Below are 21,380 nucleotides of genomic sequence, written 5' to 3'. Positions count from 1 at the left end.
AGACTCAATGGAGTGAGACAGGTGCTGTTATGTCAGTGTCATATAAAGGAATCAGCAGGAAAGGAAAGAGTTATGAATGTGTTTGGAGTCAATGTAAACTCCTGGAGTCTGTACTGCTCTGATGACACATTCAGTGTCTGGCACAATAAAAACAGCACTGACATACGTCGCCCTTCACACGACTGTAGAAGAGTAGGAGTGTATGTGGACTGTCCGGCCGTCACTCTGTCCTTCTACAGCATCTCTGACACACACACACACTTACACACACTCATCACCACATTCACTCAACCCCTCTATGCTGGATTTAGAGTTTATCCTGATTCTTCAGTGTGTCTGTGTGCAATTGAACATCAGAAACACACACACACAACTGGATGAGTGAAATACGCTCACTGTATCTCACATCAACACAACTCAACATTAAAAGCTGGTAGGCTCACTGATTTTTTTCAAATGACATTTAATATCCTAATTTTCCTTCTCGATATTGTCTTTGGTATCATCTGAAGAGATAGATTTGATGATATTTTCATTCTAGTCTTTCATTAAATCAGCTGAAATGTATCTGGTTACCATGGCAATGACGTCATGTGCTCTTTGTCGTCCTGTCAGTCAGCACAAGTAGAAATGCACCAATAAAAATGAGTTTTCAACAACGAGCTGAAAGTAGCCGATCCATTTCTTCATGCAACACATGGATACAGTGCATCTGGAAAGTATTCACAGTGCTTCACTTTTTCCACATTATGTTATGTTACAGCCTTATTCCAAAATGGATTAAATTCATTATTTTCCTCAATTCTACAAACAATACCCCATAATGACAACATGAAAGAACTTTGTTTGAAATCTTTGCAAATTTATTAAAAATAAACAAAAATCACATGTACATAAGTATTCACAGCCTTTGCTTAATACTTTGTTGAAGCACCTTTGGCACCAATTACAGCCTCAAGTCTTTTTGAGTATGATGCTACAAGCTTGGCACACCTATTTTTGGGTAGTTTCTCCCATTCTTCTTTGCAGGACCTCTCAAGCTCTATCAGGTTGGATGGGGAGTGTCGGTGCACAGCCATTTTCAGATCTCTCCAGAGATGTTCAATCGGGTTCAAGTCTGGGCTCTGGCTGGGCCACTCAAGGACATTCACATAGTTGTCCCGGAGCCACTCCTTTGTTATCTTGGCTGTGTGCTTAGGGTCGTTGTCCTGTTGGAAGATGAACCTTCGCCCCAGTCTGAGGTCCAGAGCGCTCTGGAGCAGGTTTTCATCAAGGATGTCTCTGTACATTGCTGCATTCATCTTTCCCTCAATCCTGACTAGTCTCCCAGTTCCTGCCGCTGAAAAACATCCCCACAGCATGATGCTGCCACCACCATGCTTCACTGTAGGGATGGTATTGGCCAGGTGATGAGCGGTGCCTGGTTTCCTCCAGACATGACGCTTGTCATTCAGGCCAAAGAGTTCAGTCTTTGTTTCTCATGGTCTGAGAGTCCTTCAGGTGCCTTTTGGCAAACTCCAGGCAGGCTGTCATGTGCCTTTTACTGAGGAGTGGCTTCCGTCTGGCCACTCTACCATACAGGCCTGATTGGTGGAGTGCTGCAGAGATGGTTGTTCTTCTGGAAGGTTCTCCTCTCTCCACAGAGAAACGCTGGAGCTCTGTCAGAGTGACCATCGGGTTCTTGGTCACCTCCCTGACTAAGGCCCTTTTCCCCCGATCGCTCAGTTTGGCCGGGCGGCCAGCTCTAGTAAGAGTCCTGGTGGTTCCAAACTTCTTCCATTTACGGATGATGGAGGCCACTGTGCTCATTGGGACCTTCAATGCTGCAGAAATTTTTCTGTACCCTTCCCCAGATCTGTGCCTCGATACAATCCTGTCTCTGAGGTCTACAGACAATTCCTTGGACTTCATGGCTTGGTTTGTGCTCTGACATGCACTGTTAACTGTGGGACCTTATATAGACAGGTGTGTGCCTTTCCAAATCATGTCCAATCAACTGAATTTACCACAGGTGGACTCCAATCAAGTTGTAGAAACATCTCAAGGATGATCAGTGGAAACAGGATGCACCTGAGCTCAATTTTGAGTGTCATGGAAAAGGCTGTGAATACTTATGTACATGTGATTTTTTTCGTTTTTTATTTTTAATACATTTGCAAAGATTTCAAACAAACTTCTTTCACGTTGTCATTATGGGGTATTGTTTGTAGAATTTTGAGGAAAATAATGAATTTAATCCATTTTGGAATAAGGCTGTAACATAACAAAATGTGGAAAAAGTGAAGCGCTGTGAATACTTTCCGGATGCACTGTATGTAAACAAGTATTTTTCTGTCACTGTTAATGTTAATTTCCTTACAATCACGGAGGTAAATCACACAACGTCACATTCAGACAGCTACACTGAACTTTTTACATACTACAAGCACTTATATGTTGAGATGTGGGGTTGTATTTTAGGTTACACTGTTGTGAATGTTGTGTTAAAATGTGTACCTGACATGACAAATCATTTCATAATTACACATTTTATGAATTGAATGTACAATTTCTACATTTAAAAAAAGCTGAAAAAAAAAACGAAATAACGAAAAAACAAAATCTAAAATAAAATGTAGGTTCACAAACAATATATCTTATACAGTTCAGTGCAGAAGTTTCCACACCCCTTTCTTAACTGATCAAATATATTTTTATGTAGTTCTGCCCTTCAAAAAACACATAACACAGAAAATACTCTAATATACACAAATCATCCTGTTCAAAAGTTCCTGTGTTGCCTTCTTGAGCGTCAATGAATGTTTACATGTTTTGTAATAGTTGTGTGAGTCCCTCAATTGTCTCAAGTGTCAAAAGCTGGAACTCATCATATAGCCACTGAACAACTCAAATGTGCTGGGAAACCAAATAATTGTACAGTAGATGGGGGGTTTTCTTATGAAAAGTGGACATCTTCACAGCTCAGGACAAAGCAGGGACTCATGAACAATGATTACACAAACAGTCATTGATCATTGAGAAAACAACACACCATATTAAAAACCACAGGAATGTAAACTTCTGAACAGGATCATGTGTAAATTCAGTTACTCTTTGTCTTGTGGAACATGTGTGAGGATCTGGTATGTCAAATATCTTCTTCAGGGCAGTACTAAATAAAAACAAAATGATTCCTCAATTAAACACACACACACACACACACACACACACACACACACACACACTATCTCTCTCACTCTCTCTCTCTCTGTCTGAGCGCATGTGCGGAGTGACTGGGAGGAGCGTGTGAGTGTTTGAGCGTGTGGCGGCTTTTCTGAGTGAGTTTTTCCTTTTTCCTATTTCTGTAATAATTTAGTTTAGTTTGTAGTTAATTCTAATTAGCTGTTAGGGGTTGTGAAAATGTCGGCAGACTCTGACAGGTTTGCTACTTTAACTGTCTGGAACGGCTGTAAATGTATACCAGATGAATCTATCACTGTTGAAGACTGTTTGACTGCTATTAGCAGTGAAATAGGTGCTCGGAACAATGTCAGCATCTAGAATGAATAAAGCTGTCGTTGTGTTTTTGAAAGAAGAGTCTATGGTTCATCATTTAGTAGAAGTTGGCTTATCTGTTGGTGATGCTTTTCTGCCTGTTTTACCGCTGTCGAGCCCTTCTAAAAAGGTAACTCTTTCCAATGTGCCTCCATTTATCTCTAATGACTCACTTGAGCGATTACTTGGCCGCTATGGTAAAATAGTGATGCCGATTAAAATGATTCCCCTCGGTGTAAAAAATTATGTCCTTCAGGCGTCAAACCTTCATGATTTTGAATGTTGAATTTCAAAACTTGGATGTTTCTGTGAAATTGACTTTGGCAGGTAAAGATTACACAATTTTTATCAGCACGGACTCAATGAAATGTTTTTCTTGTGGGATTTTTGGTCACACAAAACAAAAACGTCCATCTAATAAGGTGGCTAAACAAAATGAGACGGAACCTAATATATTTCTGAAGCGAGTGGCTTCTACTTCAGAAAATATCAATCAGGATGTAGATAATAAAACTGATCAGTGGGCTGTATCCGATTCTTTGTCTAAAGACGAAGTATATCCGAATGAACAGGCAGCAAACAGTCATGCTGAGGGTGCAGAAACGTGTTCAGTGAACACAAGTGAATGTGATAATGTCAGCAGTGGGGCTTGCGGTGGAACAGAGACCGCCGCTGCGGGAACCAGCGACCCAAAGCGCCCGGAGGAGCCAGGTGAGCTCGCGGGAGCCGGAGAGTCGTGGGACTCGCAAGCATCTGTTGGCCTGTCACAGAGTGATGTGGACCAGCTCACCGAGAGAGGTGAGACTCAGTCTATAGATGTTGATTCTGATAGTGAGGGATCTGATATTGTAGATTATCTCACTGATGTCAGTTCACAAGGAAGGTCTGTAGAAAAAAAATGCAGCCTTCAAATGAAGCCACCTTATTATACAGTACAACAAATAAATTATTTTCTTGACAGCACTTTCAATCAGCGAAGACCAAAATTAGAGAAGTATTTCTCTGATATGCAACTTTTTGTCGACTCTTGTGTTATGGCTATGAGAAAGGCTTCATTGGAGGAGCTCGACCAGCCTAAACGATATAGACTCGAGAAACATGTGAGCGCTGTTAAAAAAAGATTAAAAACTTGTCAAAAGAAATATTAATAGGGCCATGTTCATTAATAGAGTGATTTTTGGAGCTGTTGTTTGCTTTTTCTATTCTTCCCTCAAGGTAACCTTAAACATTGGAACATTTAATATTAATGGTTGTCGGGGTATAGAAAAGAGAGCTGCTTTATTTGATTATTTGCGTTTAAAGAAAGCAGATGTGATTTTATTACAGGAAAAACATACAGATCAGCAGAATCAGTCACAGTGGACTGGTGATTGGAAAGGCAATGTTTTGTTAAGTCATGGAACAAACCTCAGTGCAGGTGTTGCCATCCTTAGATCCCCATGTGTCAGCAGTCAACCAGATATGGTTGAGGTTATGCCTGGTTGGATTCTGAGAGCTGATATTGCCTTAGGTGATACACATCTTTCCTTTTTTAATGTGTATGCTCCAAATGTTGGTCAAGAACGTATTATGTTTTTCAAAATACTTTCTAATGCTTTATCACAGTGTCCTCAGGGATATATTCTTGTGCTTGGTGGTGATTTCAATTGTACTGTTAATCCAGATCTGGATAGGAATCATGATGAACCTCATCCATCTTCTGCTGAGAGTTTAAAGAAATTAATAAATTATCATAATTTAGTTGATTTGTGGAGGGAGTCCTTTCCTGGGGTTAGACAGTACACATGGTTAAAAGCTAATTCTAATAATATGTCAGGGGCTAGGCTTGATCATTTCTATGTTGAGAAAGGCAATAGAAGTAAGTTTTTTAATAGCTCGATTTCGCAGATAATCATTATTTATCTATTGTAGTTTCTGTCTCATTTCCTAGACTTTTAAAATCACATTGGCATTTTAATAACAGATTATTGCAGGACTGCACCTTTATTCACTCTTTTAATCTTTTCTGGAAAACTTGGAGAGAGGAGATATGTAAATTTCAGTCTTTGAGTCAATGGTGGGATATCAGTAAAGCACAAATTAAGACTTTTTGCCAACAGTACAATGCACATAGTACTAGAGCCCTCAAAGAAAAAATGAAGGCTCTTGAACAAGACATCCTTGGTCAAAGCAGTGACAGTATCCACAATAATTCAACTTTTATTGACTCTGTTGTAAGAGATAAGCTCCATTTAAAGAATTTATTGGAGGAATGAGGAAAAATAGCCCTTCTAAGGACCAGGTTTACCCAGCTGAATGACATGGATGCTCCTACAGTTTTCTTTTTTGGACTTGAAAAAAGGTCAAGGGAACAGAAGATCTTTCATCAATTGAAGATTCCATGTGGTGGAGTTACAACTGACCAACGGGAAATTCAACGTTATGCTCTTTCCTTTTATGAGGATTTATACTGTTCTGAGACATGCGATGGAGCAGCTGCTGACGAATTTTTATGTGACCTATCTAAGCTATCTGAAGAGGAATGTGATGACTTAGACAGTCCTTTATCATTTGGAGAACTTTCACAAGCTGTTCAGGAGATGTGTTCTGGGAAATCACCTGGGCTGGATGGTCTTTCAGCAGAATTTTACAAGTCTTTCTGGAATTTAATTGGACAAGACCTATATGATGTTTTTCTTGAATGCATTGATCAAAGAACTCTTCCTTTGAGTTGTTGAGGGGCAATTCTAACACTAATTCCAAAAAAGGGTGATCTTGGGTGTCTAAAGAACTGGCGTCCGGTATCATTGATTTGTGCTGATTTTAAGATTTTATCAAAAGCATTGACTAATAGACTTAAAAAATATATGGCATCAGTCATTCATAAAGATCAAACATTTTGTGTCCCCAAAAGGTCAATTTTTGATAATCTCTTTTTGTTGAGAGCTATTATTACAGTTGCAAAAATGCACAATTTGGACATTGGTTTTCTTTCACTGGATCAAGAAAAGGTGTTTGACAGGGTGGATCATTGGTATTTATTTATGACCCTGGAAGCTTTTGGTTTTGGTCCTTATTTTGTTTCTCTCATTAAATTGTTATATAATGAAATTTACAGCATGTTAAGTCTTAATGGTTCCTTAACTAGGCCTTTCTCTGTAACCAGGGGAATAAGGCAAGGGTGCCCTCTTTCAGGTCTTTTGTATGCAATTTCTATTGAGCCTCTCCTGGTTTCACTTAGGAGGCAGTTACGTGGTTTTAAAGCTCCCAGTTTCCCCAGTGCCGATCCAGTTAAACTTACAGCTTATGCAGATGATATAACAGTTGTTATGAAAGACTCTGTAGATGTTACAAGATTGATCTTTACCTTAGATCGATTTCGACAAGCTTCATCTGCATGTATTAACTGGGGGAAATGTGCATCCTTGCTGTTGGGAGACTGGCAGGGCGCAGGACCTCCCCAGCTACCACAGCAATGTAGATGGGCCCGAGATGGCTTTAGAGTTCTTGGTTTTTATTTTGGGACTAATAGTTACACAGAAAAGAACTGGGAAGGACTATTTGATTGGGTGATTTGCAGAATTCAGAAGTGGCGATAATTTCTTCCACAACTCTCTTATAGAGGGAGATGTTTGGTTATTAACAACTTGGCAGCTTCAGTGCTATGGCATAAATGTACTGTGTTAGATCTTCCTAAAGAATTACTTGTTGGTGTTCAAAAAGCATTTGTCAATTTCCTCCAGGTGTCCTTTATCTTCCTGTGGCAGAGGGAGGGCAGGTGTTAATACATTTAGAATCTGCAAAAACTCCTGTATTGTTCAGATCAAGTGCCTTGGGTTGTTTTTGGTCTGTATATACTCAAGAATTTTGGAGGAATTGGTCTTGACAAGCAATTCCTAATGCAGAAATCCTTTGTGGAGAAGACACATTGTTTGCCTTTCAGTTTCTATGTATCCGTGATCAAATCTTGGGATTGTTTTAATCTGCTAAAACAAGAGGATGAGCATTATGGTATTGCAGAACCACTTTTTTTCAATCCGCTTTTTGAAATATCATTTAATGAATCACCATCTTTAATTACCAAATCTTTGAAAGCTGGCATCACCAAAGTTATGGACTTGATTGATTTAACGAAAGGCCAGTGGAGAACTGTACAAGAACTTGCTGTCCAAGTTGGGCTAACTTCAGTTAGAATTATGGAGGGATTCATTAGGAATCTTAAGGCCTCTTTCCCTCTGATGCTGACTTCTTTTATTAATAATGTTATTCTGAATGGTTTTATTCCTCAGACATTTCCTGAGTTTAAGGTGGTTCTTAAAGATTGGGAATTTGTTGATGATACAAGTCAGACAAACTTGCTGAAAGGTTACGGGGATTTGGTATAATATTGTATTGAGAAAAAAAGTTATATCATATTTGTATCAAATCTGTACATCTGGGGCAATTGAAGCAAAGACCAGATACTAAATGGAGGTCTTGGCTATCTATTTCTGATGAGGTATATCCATCCTGGAGATTACTGTACAAACCTCCTATCTCTAAGAGATGTGGGGACCTTCAGTGGAGGTTACTGCATTGCATTGTTGCCTCAAACTCTTTTATTTCAAAGCTTAATGAGACTGTTCTACCAATATGTCCCTTTTGTAATGCACTTGACACTGTTTTTCATATGTTTTGTGAGTGTTTTCGACTCTGCTCCTTGTTTGAATTGTTGGGGAAAAGTATTGTAAAATTGGGTATTTCATATACCAATAGTCTATTTATATTGGGTTGCCGATATAAGAGGTCTTGGCAGCAACAGTGTACACTTGCCAATTTTTTTAATAGGGCAAGCTAAACTTGCAATTTTTAAGACACATCAGTGTAAAAATGCTGGCGAGGATGTAAATATGGTGACCCTATTTAAGTCTTTGGTGAAATCAAGAGTGATCATTGAATATATGTTCGAGACATTAACATTTATGTATTTTTCGAAGAGGAGTGAAAAAGCAAGGTTGCCAGATTGCATAATTTAAGTATGACAAAAGGCAAAATATTTCCTATTTGTGCAAGTATAAATCTCTGATTGGGGTGTTCCATCTATTATCTGGCAACTCTGAGCATATTACAAGCTTGTGGATGCGCGATACGTCCAACGCCAGATAAATGAAAGCTCTAATAAAAAACGTTAATGACAATTGGACCCGCGGGCAGTAGTTTGCCCTAGTCTGCAATTGAGGGTGCTGTGAGTAAGTAAAGCTTTATTTAGCACCCTCAAGCACCGTTGTAGAACCAAGCCTGAAATGAGAGTGAGCCACCGAGTGTTTGGGAATCATTCAACAATGGAGCTTGGATGCCCTCTATTGGACATTTCTTGTAATTGCCACTCATTACATATACACATTATGACACAGTTTTCTATTCTTTTTACATTTCAGTTGATATTTTTATTATATTTTATTTATATGTTTATTAACAATAAACTTTACAATTCAAACATGCAAAATACCTCAAAACATTTGAATATGCACAAAAAGGAATGATGACATTTAATGCATTGCCATGGCAACAGTATTTAAGATATCAAGAATCCCTTCAGAATTTTAAATCTGCACTGTCTTGACATTATTCTAAAATTTTTGAAGCAATTCAGGTTAACATAATAGGGATATTTCAAAGTCTGTTAAAGTGACACACTTCCTTCCGTCAGTTGGTGGTGCTACGACAGTGACCCACAATAGTCACATCAGTATGATCAGCCTGCAAGGACAAATATTTGTCTCAATTTTGATGTTTTTAATTTTCTGCACGCAGAAGATATGAGACATTTTCTTATTCAATTTTTTTGATGTTATTTTATCACTTTGCCATGGCAACACCGTTCGATATATCAAAAATCCCTTCACAATTTAGCATCGTCAATGTCTTGGCATGATGTCGCCAGATTGTCATGGTGTTCTGGATATAGCACATTCTGGGCATCCTTGGATGAACCTTCTGAAATCTCGAACCATGTGGGGCCACCAGAACCGGTCCTGGATAAGCTAGAGGGTTCTATTGGTCCCAGGGTGGCCAGTGCCCAAGGAGGAGTGTACAGAGTCGATGCGTGTGAGTCGTTGAGACTCACACGCATCGATAGGTCTTGTTGGTAGGGCATCCAGACGGAGCTGGTTCAGTGGTGGAGGCTTCGCGGATACTATCGTCCAGGGACCAATGAATGGGGCTTACTATGACGTGGAGGTAAAATGGTATGCGGTTCCTTGGAGCCTTCCTCTGGAGCGTAAAGGTGGGAAAGGGCATCTGCCTTGGAGTTCTTGTCACCTGGACGATAGGAGATGGTAAAGTTAAAGCGAGTGAAGAAGAGGGCCCATCTTGCCTGGCGGGGGTTTATGCGACGAGCCTCTCTGAGATACTCGAGGTTCTTGTGGTCTGTGAGCACCAGGAATGGATGTGGTGCTCCCTCCAGCCAATGCCGCCACTCCTCCAGGGCCAGTTTAATTGCCAACAGCTCTCGGTTCCCGATGTCATAGTTCTGCTCCGTCGGGGAGAGTTTCCTGAAGAAGAAGGCACATGGATGAAGTAGCAGTGGTTTCCCCTGCTGCTGAGACAAGACTGCTCCTACGCCACTGGTGGAGGTGTCTACCTCAATGATAAATGGTTTATTCGGATCAGGGTGTACAAGGAGTGGAGCAGAGGTGAAGGCATCCTTCAGGAGTTGGAAGGCGTGTGAAGCTTTGGAGGTTTTGGAGGAGAGAGATTTGGGTTTGGATCGGAGAAGAGAGGTCAACGGGGATGTGAGGGTACTGTAGTTCATGATGAAATGGCGGTAGAAGTTGGCAAATCCTAGGAATCGCTGGAGCTCCTTGATGGTGGTTGGAGTGGGCCAGAATTGCACCGCTGTTACCTTCCCCTCGTCCATCCGAATGCCTTCCGGGCTGATGATATAGCCAAGGAACTGGAGGGATGTCTGGTGGAAAGAACACTTCTCAGCCTTGAGGTACAGGTGGTATTCCCTCAGCTTTTCCAACACGAGCGCTACATGATGATGATGGTCGGTCATGTTCCGAGAGTACACCAGTATGTCATCAAGTTAGATGAGGACGAATCTTTGGAGATACTCACGGAACACCCCATTCATGAAACCTTGGAACACGGAGGGGGCATTGACCAGGCCATACGGCATCACCCGGTACTCGTAGTGGCCTGAAGGAGTCACGAAGGCTGTCTTACATTCGTCTCCCCTCCGTATTCGAATGAGGTTGTAAGCGCTGCGAAGGTCCAGCTTGGTGAAAACAGTGGCTCCTCTCAACAGTACCAAGGCAGCTGGGACGAGGGTAAGTGGATACCAGAATTTAACCATAATCCTGTTGAGGGAGCGGTAATCAATACAAGGGCATAGGCCTCCATCCTTCTTAGCCATGAAGAAGAAACTTGAAGCAGCAGGGGAAGTGGATGGTCGGATGTAACCTTGGCTGAGAGCCTCCTTGATATAATCCTCCATGGCCTTCTGCTCAGGAATGGAAAGTGGGTAGACTTTGCCACGGGGCACTGGCTTACCAGGGAGGAGGTCTATTGCACAGTCCCATGGTCGATGATGTGGTAGTTGTTGTAGGGCTTTACTGGTTGTTTAGATCAGTGTTACAATCAGAAATAATTGGTAATTATTTCTGTAGTTATTAATTCATTTAAAATTAATTAATTGAATCTAACTCATTAAAACCTCATATGGGGCTCCAGTAAATGTAGTGCGCTACATTTAGGAGCGGGTTTGGTTATCAGCAATAATTAATAATTATCAAAGATAATCATTAATTATTAAAATCAATAGAACATTAATGAGAATCAACGTTGGCTTTTTCTAATCCTTTAAATCAACAATTATCAAAGATAATCATTAATTGTTAACATCGATGAAACATTAATTAAAATTAACACTAGCTTATTGATCATTCAAATTCAACAATCATCAAAGATAATTATCAATTATCAAAAATCAATAGAATATTAATAAGGATTAATTTTGACGGGGCACCACCCTGGAATCAGGGATTAATAACCAGATAGTATAGCAGTCTCAATATTAGATTGTTTTCTTAGGAAAATTGACATCCGAAGAATATCGATTTTTCGGAAAAAAAAAAAACAATGAATGAAAGCTTGAATCCGAGCACTGACATCCCGTCAGTATGACACAGGTGTATGCCAAACAAACCAACACTTCTCTTTGTAATATAACAAAGTTTATTTATGCAGTAATATCAATTAATAATTAATACAATGCAGTCAATAAACTTCTGACTTACAACTACAAACTAAACAGTGATATGATTAGTTATGGAAATATAATCCTATAGCACATGAGGGTGTGTGTGTGTGTGTGAGAGCGAGTGTGTGTGTGTGTGTGTGTGTGTGTGTGTGTGTGTGTAAGGAGGGACGCGCACAAAATGATGGACGTGACTCTCATGGAGAGTATGTACTTCCGGCCAGAGAATATGGCCGCAAATGTGGGCGGAGAGAAACCAGTCAATGGCGTCTACCGGTTACCACGTGCATCCGCTTGTACGATAGCTTAGGGACAAAGCTGAGCTTTACGAAGCTATCTATTAGCCAAAAATGTGTCCGAGAATGTTTGTGATCGCGGTTAGTACAAGAGAGAGAGAGAGAATAAAGTGACGTCCCCAAAGCCGGTTTCGCGATCGTGGGAGAGGAAGCAGCTGTTAGTTCAGTATCACTCAGAGACGCAGTGGACGGCTCGTAAACCGTCCCGGTCTTTGATTCTTTAATAGATAAACTCAGTTTGCCAGTCTCACCCGCGATGGTGGAAATGCACACAGTCCAATGTGGTTGGACCACGATACAGCAAGTCAAATTTGTGATAATTAATACCCTGAGTATTAATAATGAGTGGACATGGCGGTCCGTAAACTGTACAAGCAATAACCTTGGTACACAAGAATAACACACTATAATATTCTATCTCTGCCCAGACATAAACCTCTTACTTGAATCGTATGAGGACGTAGAATGTGTGTTCATCCGTTCTTTAAATCTGACTCCTCGCTCTGTTGGTGGGCGGTACGGCTGCTGATTCTCGGTGGGCTGGCGGAGAAATCAGCGACGTTGACTTGATTGAAGAGGGAAGAGAAATCTTTTCTCTTCACTTCTGCAGGCAAACGGATGAAGATGCGGATTGCTTGGCGGTCTCCTTCGGATCCAGAGTGTTCAGTGGAACACAGAGTAATCTCAACTCGTCCAGCGAGATGGAGATTGTATGGCTACAGTTTCAATTCGGACGTTACTTCCTTGTGCCATGAGGCTGCACCTGAGAGCAGCGATGAGCTGCATCTACACACGGCGAGTAAAGTTGCTGGAAGCAAATCCCGGAAGCATTTCAGAGGTATTTCTACTCCTGATGATGTCATGGTTGAGGTGTGTTCTGTCGTGTGCCTCATCCAATAGGAGTTGAGAGTTTGATCCTTTAGTGAGCAAGGCTTCATGGGATTTGTAGTCTGTTTTGGACTCCCTTTGTTTGATTTTGGCACGATTTTTATCAGTATAATTTATGACCTGGTATGTGGGGGCCTGAGTTAGGTTTTACGACTGTGTTAGGCCTGCCTTTGTCTTCTATCTGAATACATGAGGCCCAACATTGTGAGGCACATAAAGGGCAGAAGACATCCTGGAAGTGTGAATAACAGGAAGGAATTTCCAGAAGGGTTGTACTGGCAGGGCTCTCAATGGTGGTGGTGTTGACATTGAGAGGGGAAGAGTTTCTGATGGGCATACAGGGTCTGTGAGACGGAGTGAGTCGGTTTGGGAAGCAGGCAGGGAAACATTGAGGCCCCCATTTCAGGAAGTCGCCGGAAACCCAGGAGATGACTGGAGAATGTTGTATAAACCAGGGATGCCCTAATACGATGTCTGCAGTGAAATTCTCCAGAACCAGTAGTGTGATGTCCTGTTATACAGCCATCCCACTTGGAGTCTTACAGGACCCACGCAGTGACGAATAAAACCTTTTCCTAAGGGCTTGCCAATTATGGAGTGGATTTGAAGCTTGTGTTCAGAGGGTCTTTTTTGAAGCTAGAGTTGGTGACAGAGCGCATCTGAGATGAAATTGCCGGCTGAGCCTGAGTCGAGTAGTGCGGATACTGAAAGAGAGATATCAGGAGTTGTAAGCGTTAAACAGGCTACTAAAGGAGAAGTACTGACCATAGTTGTGGTCAAGTGGCTCACCTGAGGACGGGGAGGTCGAGTGGCACACGCAGAGATTACGTGTCCCTTACCACCACAGTACAGGCACAGACCCTGGCTCAGCCGGAATTGGCACTCTACAGTGGAAAGACGAAAAGCATCCATCTGCATGGGCTCGCTGCTAGGTTCTAGAGAGTGGAGAGGGGACCTCAGTGAAGGGAAAGGCAGGGACTGCAAGGTGGATAATTCATTGAGAAAGCTCTTCATCCGGTTGGCTACTCTGATGGAGAATTGAATGAAGTGCTCCATCCCCATGGTGTTATCGTATGATGAGAGATGCAGCCGCAGCTTGGGATCGAGTCCATGGCGAAAAGTGGTCAGTAGAGCGGACTCATTCCAGCCACTAGATGCTGCCAGAGTACGGAATTTTAGAGCATAGTCATTAATAGAGGACTGACCTTGACTAAGTTTGAGAAGCTGTTCAGCAGCTGATGTGTCTCCCTTAGAACTTCCAAACACCTCCTTAAAGTGCTGAATGAAGCTATCATGAGTCTGTATTACTGGACTTTTCTGTTCCCAGAGTGAACTGGCCCATTGAAGTGCTCTTCCAGACAGCAAGCAGGTGATGTAGGCCACCTTTGACCGCTTAGTGGGGAATCGATTTGGCTGCATCCCAAGGGCGAGTGAACATTGGAGTAGGAAACCACCGCAGTCCTCCTCCAATCCTGAGAAGGGCGCTGGATTGACCACAGGACTGACGGAGTAGACCGGTGAAGAAACTGCAGAAGTGCTGGAAGCGGGTGAAACAGAGTGATTAGCGGATTGAGTGAGTGCACGCTGTAGTGTGTCAACCAGCTCCTGGATGGGATCTGGACCTGCTGGGTTTATGATTCTTGTCGGTCTGGTCTTCTGTAACGTATACTCAGACTCTAGGATGATGTTTGAGCCCAAGCAGGTATTTATTGACATACAAACAAAGGCAGCAGGTAAATGACGATGTGACAGTACTGGGTTACAGTGGTGATAGTTTACATGATGAAGACTAATGCTTATAGAGATGGTGACTTTCCTTGAGGTGGAGCGTTTGCAACAATGAAGCTTGCGTTGAGGAGATGGACACTGAAGTCGCTGGAGAGGAAACGTTTGGTGTAGAAGAGTCGCTGGAGAGGAGAGGAATCGTTAACGCTGGAGATACAGGTAAGTGAGTCTGTACACGAAGCTGAGACCAGACACAGAATGGAAGGGGAGTGAGGTTTATATAAAGGGGTTGATTGATGCAATGATTGGAGGCAGCTGTGGGTGATCAGTACTCAGGAGTGTGAGAGGGTTGAGTGAAATTGGTAGGTGGGTCAGAAGGATCCGTGACACCTACCAGTTCAGCAAAATTATTGTTCTTTTTACTTCCAGGTACAATCAATTAGATGAGTGCCTCGCCATGTCCAGACCACAGAGAGAGCATCCACAGCAGGGACAGATCAGGATTCTGTAGGGCAATGGCTCAGATGAAAAAAAAAGAAAGACCCTGGCCTTGCAGAAACAAGGCCAAAAATAATCATTATTGAACTGTTCAATAAACTGTTTCAGATTAAATAAATTGTCTGTCTCATTACTTAATTTCCCATACACTTAACATACATGCTAATCAACCACATGTTCACTCTTAGTACACTGAAACCTATGTACAGAACTAGCAAAGTTAGCGTCACATGCAACACGTTTCTTCATAAAGAAAAGAATTAATTCAACAAATATACTTATTCTGAACACTTAACCACATTATTTTACAGTTATTATGAAAATACACATTAGATTACCATTTTCAGATACATTTCTTACACATTACGTTTCAAATAATAACTGTCCATATTTCCAAACCAATTAATACATATATCACAATGAAAATGGTACTCACCAAGGAAAAAGGTAAGTGATAGAAGAAAATAAAATAAAGTATTCTTTTGATTTGGTCTTATTCCAGTTAGTTTTCGTCTTCTTTTTCATGTTCATTTATATGTCTCCTTCCATCAGCTTCTATTTTTTAAAGCGTGAACTTCTAAGGATATTTCTCACTTTAATCATCTATTTTTAGATTATTTAAATCTCTCTTTCAGAGCTATAAACACGAATACACTGTCTCGCGTCGCCTTGCGTCTCTTTCTTCTCCGTCACACTCTCTGCTCCTCTCTTCTGTTCCTTCGTGTTCTCCTCATTAATTCTCTTCCCGAAAGTGGGACTAACCTCCGACCTCACCCAATCAAAACTTTGGCCTATTTCTTTTTCTAGATTTACATTTATAATATAGTATAAATTAACTTAAATCTGCGTTCTTTTGCTGTTAATACTAAAGAGATATTAATACAAATAAAATATTATAATTACTAGTGACCTAGTCAGTGACCTGGATTACACTTCATTTTTATTGTATAGTGTTTTTCACAATACATATAGCTTCTAATCATTGATAGCATTGATACTCTTTATAACTGAAGAGTAACAGAGTACAAACAAATTGTTTGTACAAAACAAATATTTTCCTCTGCACTTTTTATTTGGCTTAACAGAAGTTTGCTGTCATTGATGAGGATGCACCCTTTAGGGACATGTCAATATTTTGCATGCACTGTGTGGCAAGATGCTACCAGATACCTTGATTGTTAAAGACTGAATGCAGCAAACTTTTTTCATGGTGGAGAAGTGTAAGTAATATCACAGATTATTAAATGTCAATTATCAGTTTAAAATACATGTTTGATTTCAGTGTTGCATGTGGAACAGCAGGTTTGAACTACATTGTAAAGACCAGGGGGACATGAAAATCAGAGGGGCACAGAATTTTTCTGTCACTTGGGCATTATAATATTTTTATATTGCTGAAAAGTTGTTGATTAGTTTACCCTAAAAGGAAAATTCTGTCTTTTACTCACCCTAGTAATTTCAAACCAACATGACTCTTTTCTTCTTTGTAACACAAAAGGTGAATTTCTGGTGGCTGGACATAAACCACAGTAAAAGTACTTGAAATAAAAGGTGTGATGTATTCCAAGTTTTCTGTAGTGATATGATCACTCTGATGAACGGAACATAATTGAAGTTGCTATTTACTATCAAATTAAAGCAGTAAAGCTCTGAAAACATCACTGGTTCTCATTGCATCCTGTGAACAAACTTGATGGTATTTTTCCCTCTTTTTGAGCTTTTTTAAAGTCACCATCCACTTACATTATGGCCAATAAACACTATGAAGATTTCAAACATTCACCTTTTATATTCCACAGAGAAAAAGATGTACAGGTTTGGAGTGACATTTGAATTAGGGTGTAATTTTCATTTTTGGGTGAACTATTTTTTATAAGACTTGTGTGACCACTTTAATATCAAGTTAATGTGAGTGATTAACTTTCCATTACTATCAATGTTTATCAGTTATGTGATGAAATTGGCTGAATCCATTCATCAACTGTCCAGTGCTTCAAGGAGAGCTTCACTAGTATTGTGCATGAGCTTGCACCAAGAAAAATCCTTTTGTCTAAAATATACATTGAAGCAAGAGAGGAGATGCTTGCAGAAGATCTTCCAGGTATTTACTGTGGCATTACTGCGGATTATATGAGTAGCAAATACTGTCAAAAAAAGTTTTTGTTTTGTCAGAATGATGTAATACTGTTTGTTCTGTCATAGCAAATTAAGTAAAGCTTGGAAAGTTGTTTTTACAGATGTTGCATTGTTTTAATACTGTTCTAACATTATGTTTTCCTCTTACAGTGTGATGCTGATACCCCAAATGAAAATGGCTTTCACCAGGATGGTTCAAGTCCTGATCAAATGGATGGTGTGCAGGGGAATAAGAAACAAAGAGGGGGTAATTGCAGCCTTTAGTGCATACTTTCTTTTTTAACATGACTTTTTTTACCCTATCTGAAAAATATGCTTACTTCCTGCAATATGCTGTTGCAAAGATATGAGTCAAGAATCATTCAAAGACATCCAGAAGAGGCTAATAACACCGAAAAATAAAAATGGTCATATTGTACTCACCCTCATGATGTTTCAAACCTGTATGACTTTCTTTTCTCATGTGGGGACAGAAAAGGAGATATTTTTAATGGATATCACAGCCCACCATTTCAATGCAATGGCAGTGGATAGAGGCTCAATTTAAAGCTTAGAGGACCCAAAAGATGTGATAAAAGTAGTCCACGTGACTTGTGCATCTAATTTCAAGTCGTCTGAAATCATTCGATAATTTATTCTTTGTGAGTGAAGACTAAAATTTTAATGTTTATCTACTTATGTGTTTCCATCATGTGTCTTATATACATTTAATTTATGTAAGTTGTTATGTGGGTCTTACGTAAGTTGTTTTTGTCCTCATGGTGGGTTTTTCCATAGACATCTGGATCAAATTAAGGGGGTTTGCTTTAGGGGCTCTGTTCTGGACAAAGAAAGGCCTATGTTGTTGTTTCCTATGGATGGACTTAAATATGCTGTTGGGCCTCATGTATTCAGATAGAAGACAAAGGCAGGCCTAACACAGTCGTAAAACCTAACTCAGACCCCCACATACCAGGTCATAAATTATACTGATAAAAATCACGCCAAAATCAAACAAAGGGAGTCCAAAACAGACTACAAATCCCATGAAGCCTTGCTCACTAAAGGATCGAACTCTCAACTCCTATTGGATGAGGCACATGACAGAACACACCTCAACCATGACATCATCAGGAGTAGAAATACCTCTGAAATGCTCCCGGGATTTGCTTCCAGCAACTTTGCCCGCCGTGTATAGACGCAGCTCATCGCTGCTCTCAGGTGCAGTCTTGTGGCACAAGGAAGTAACGTCCGACTTGAAACTGTGGCCATACAATCTCCATCTCGCTGGACAAGCTGAGATTACTCTGTGTTCAACCGAACACTCTAACGGATCCGAAGGAGACCGCCGTGCAATCCGCATCTTCATCCGTTTGCCAGCAGAAGTGAAGAGATTAAAGATTTCTCTTCCATCTTCAATCAAGTCGACGTTTCTGATTTCTCCACCAGCCCACCGAGAATCAGCAGCCGTACCGCCCACCGACAGAGCGAGGAAACGGCCTCCCGTCATCACCCGAGCCTTTAACTCAACCGAGTCCGAGTTAAAGGACGGATGAACACACATTCTGCATCCTCATGCGATTCAAGTAAGAGGTTTACGTCTGGGCAGAGATAGAATATTATAGTGTGTTATTCTTGTGTCTCAAGGTTTTTGCTTGTACAGTTTACGGACCGCCATGTCCGCTCATTATTAATAATCAGGGTATTAATTATCACAAATTTGATTTGCTGTATTGTGGTCCAACCACAGTGGGCTGTTGTGCATTTCCGCCATCACGGGTGAGACCAGCAAACTGAGTTTATCCATTAAAGAATCAAAGAACACGGGACTGTTTACGAGCCGCCCATGGCGTCTCTGAGTGATAAACTAACAGCTGCTTTCTCTCCCACAATTGCGAAATCGGCTTTGGGGCCTTCACTTACTTCTCTCTCTCTCTCTCTCTCTCTCTCTCTCTTGTACTAACCACAAACACACACACACACACACACACACACATACACACGACCCCTCACAAACATTCTGGCACACATTTTTGGCTCGTAGATAGCTTCCTGCTAAAGCTCAGCTTTGTACCTAAGCTATCGTACAAGCAGATACACGCGGTAACTGGTAGACGCCATTGACTGGTTTCTTTCCGCCCACATTCGCGGCCATATTCCCTGACCGGAAGTCTCGCGTGACATACTCTCCACGAAAGTCATGTCCGCCATTTTGTGCGCGTCCCTCCTTACACACACACACACACACACACACACTCGCTCTCTCACACACACACACCCTCATGTTATAGGATTATTTTGATTTCCATATCTAATCATATCACTGTTTAGTTTGTAGTTGTAAGTCGGAAGTTTATTGACTGCATTGTATTAATTATTAATCAAATCAAATCAAAATCAAATCAAATCACTTTATTGTCACACAGCCATATACACAAGTGCTATGGTGTGTGAAATTCTTGGGTGCAGTTCCGATCAACATAGCAGTCATGACAGTGATGAGACATATACCAATTTACAATAATATCAAATTAACACAACACAATTTAAACATCTGATATACACATAATTACACTCAACAATATACAAATAATAACATACACTGTACAGTATACAATACGCACTATATAGATACACATTATTAAAAAAAATAAAAAATAAAAATATATAAAAAAGTATATATAGTATATATAGAATGTACAGTATTGTACTGTATTGACATTCAGGCTGTCGGTTGATAGTCAGTTGTTAAGAGAAAATATAATATAATAATGATATAATTTATGACAGTCCGGTGTGAGATATAAGAGTAAGGGTAATAAAGTGCAATGCTGATGTATTTGATCTTGGCAAATCAAGAGTTCAGAAGTCTGATTGCTTGGGGGAAGAAGCTATCATGGAGTTGGCTGGTGCGGGTCCTGATGCTGCGATACCGCCTGCTTGATGGTAGCAGTGAGAACAGCCCATGGCTCGGGTGGCTGGAGTCTCTGATGATCCTCCGAGCTTTTTTCACACACTGCCTTGTATATAATTCCTGGAGGGAGGGAAGCTCACCTCCGATGATGTGTCTGGCAGTTTTCACCACCCTTTGCAGTGCTTTGCGGTTGTGGGCAGTGCTATTGCCATACCAGGCAGAGATGCAGCCAGTCAGGATGCTCTCTACAGTGCAGGTGTAGAACCGTGTGAGGATGTGGCGGTTCATTCCAAACTTCCTCAGCCGTCTCAGGAAGAAGAGGCGCTGATGAGCCTTCTTCACAACGACTTCAGTGTGGACGGACCATGTGAGTTCCTCAGTGATGTGGACACCCAGGAACTTGAAGCTGCTGACTCTCTCCATCGGTGCTCCATTGATGGTGATGGGGCTGTGTTCTCTGTCTTTTCTTCTGAAGTCCACCACAAGCTCCTTTGTCTTACTGATGTTGAGGGAGAGGTTGTGCTCCTGACACCAGTGTGTCAGAGTGTGCACCTCCTCTCTGTAGGCTGTTTCATCATTGTCAGTGATCAGACCTACCACTGTCATGTCATCAGCAAACTCAATGATGGCGTTGGAGCTATGTGTTGCCACACAGTCATGTGTGTACAGGGAATACAGTAGTGGGCTGAGAACACAGCCCTGCGGGGCTCCAGTGTTGAGGGTCAGTGATGAGGAGATGTTGCTGCCCATTCTAACCACCTGGCGTCTGCTTGACAGGAAGTCCAGGATCCAGCTGCACAGCGAGCTGTTTAAGCCCAGAGCCCGGAGTTTCTCATCTAGCTTGGAGGGCACTATGGTGTTGAATGCTGAGCTGTAGTCTACAAACAGCATTCTCACATAAGTGTTCTTTTTTTCCAGGTGGGAGAAAGCAGTGTGTATTGTAGATGCAATGGCATCATCAGTGGAGCGGTTGTTGCGGTAAGCAAACTGCAATGGGTCTAGAGATAGAGGCAGCACAGAGCAGATGTAACCTCTGATTAGTCTCACAAAGCATTTGCTGATGATGGGGGTCAGAGCAACAGGACGCCAGTCATTTAAGCAAGTTATTTTTTATTGTTTTGGAACAGGCACAATGGTGGATGTTTTAAAGCATGTGGGGACTACAGACAAAGAGAGGGAAAGGTTGAAA

This window comes from Myxocyprinus asiaticus, chromosome 42, assembly GCF_019703515.2.
Source record: "Myxocyprinus asiaticus isolate MX2 ecotype Aquarium Trade chromosome 42, UBuf_Myxa_2, whole genome shotgun sequence".
Classification (NCBI taxonomy): Eukaryota; Metazoa; Chordata; class Actinopteri; order Cypriniformes; family Catostomidae; genus Myxocyprinus; species Myxocyprinus asiaticus.
The sequence above is the reverse complement of the archived record's forward strand: the minus strand, read 5'-3'. Positions refer to the sequence as shown.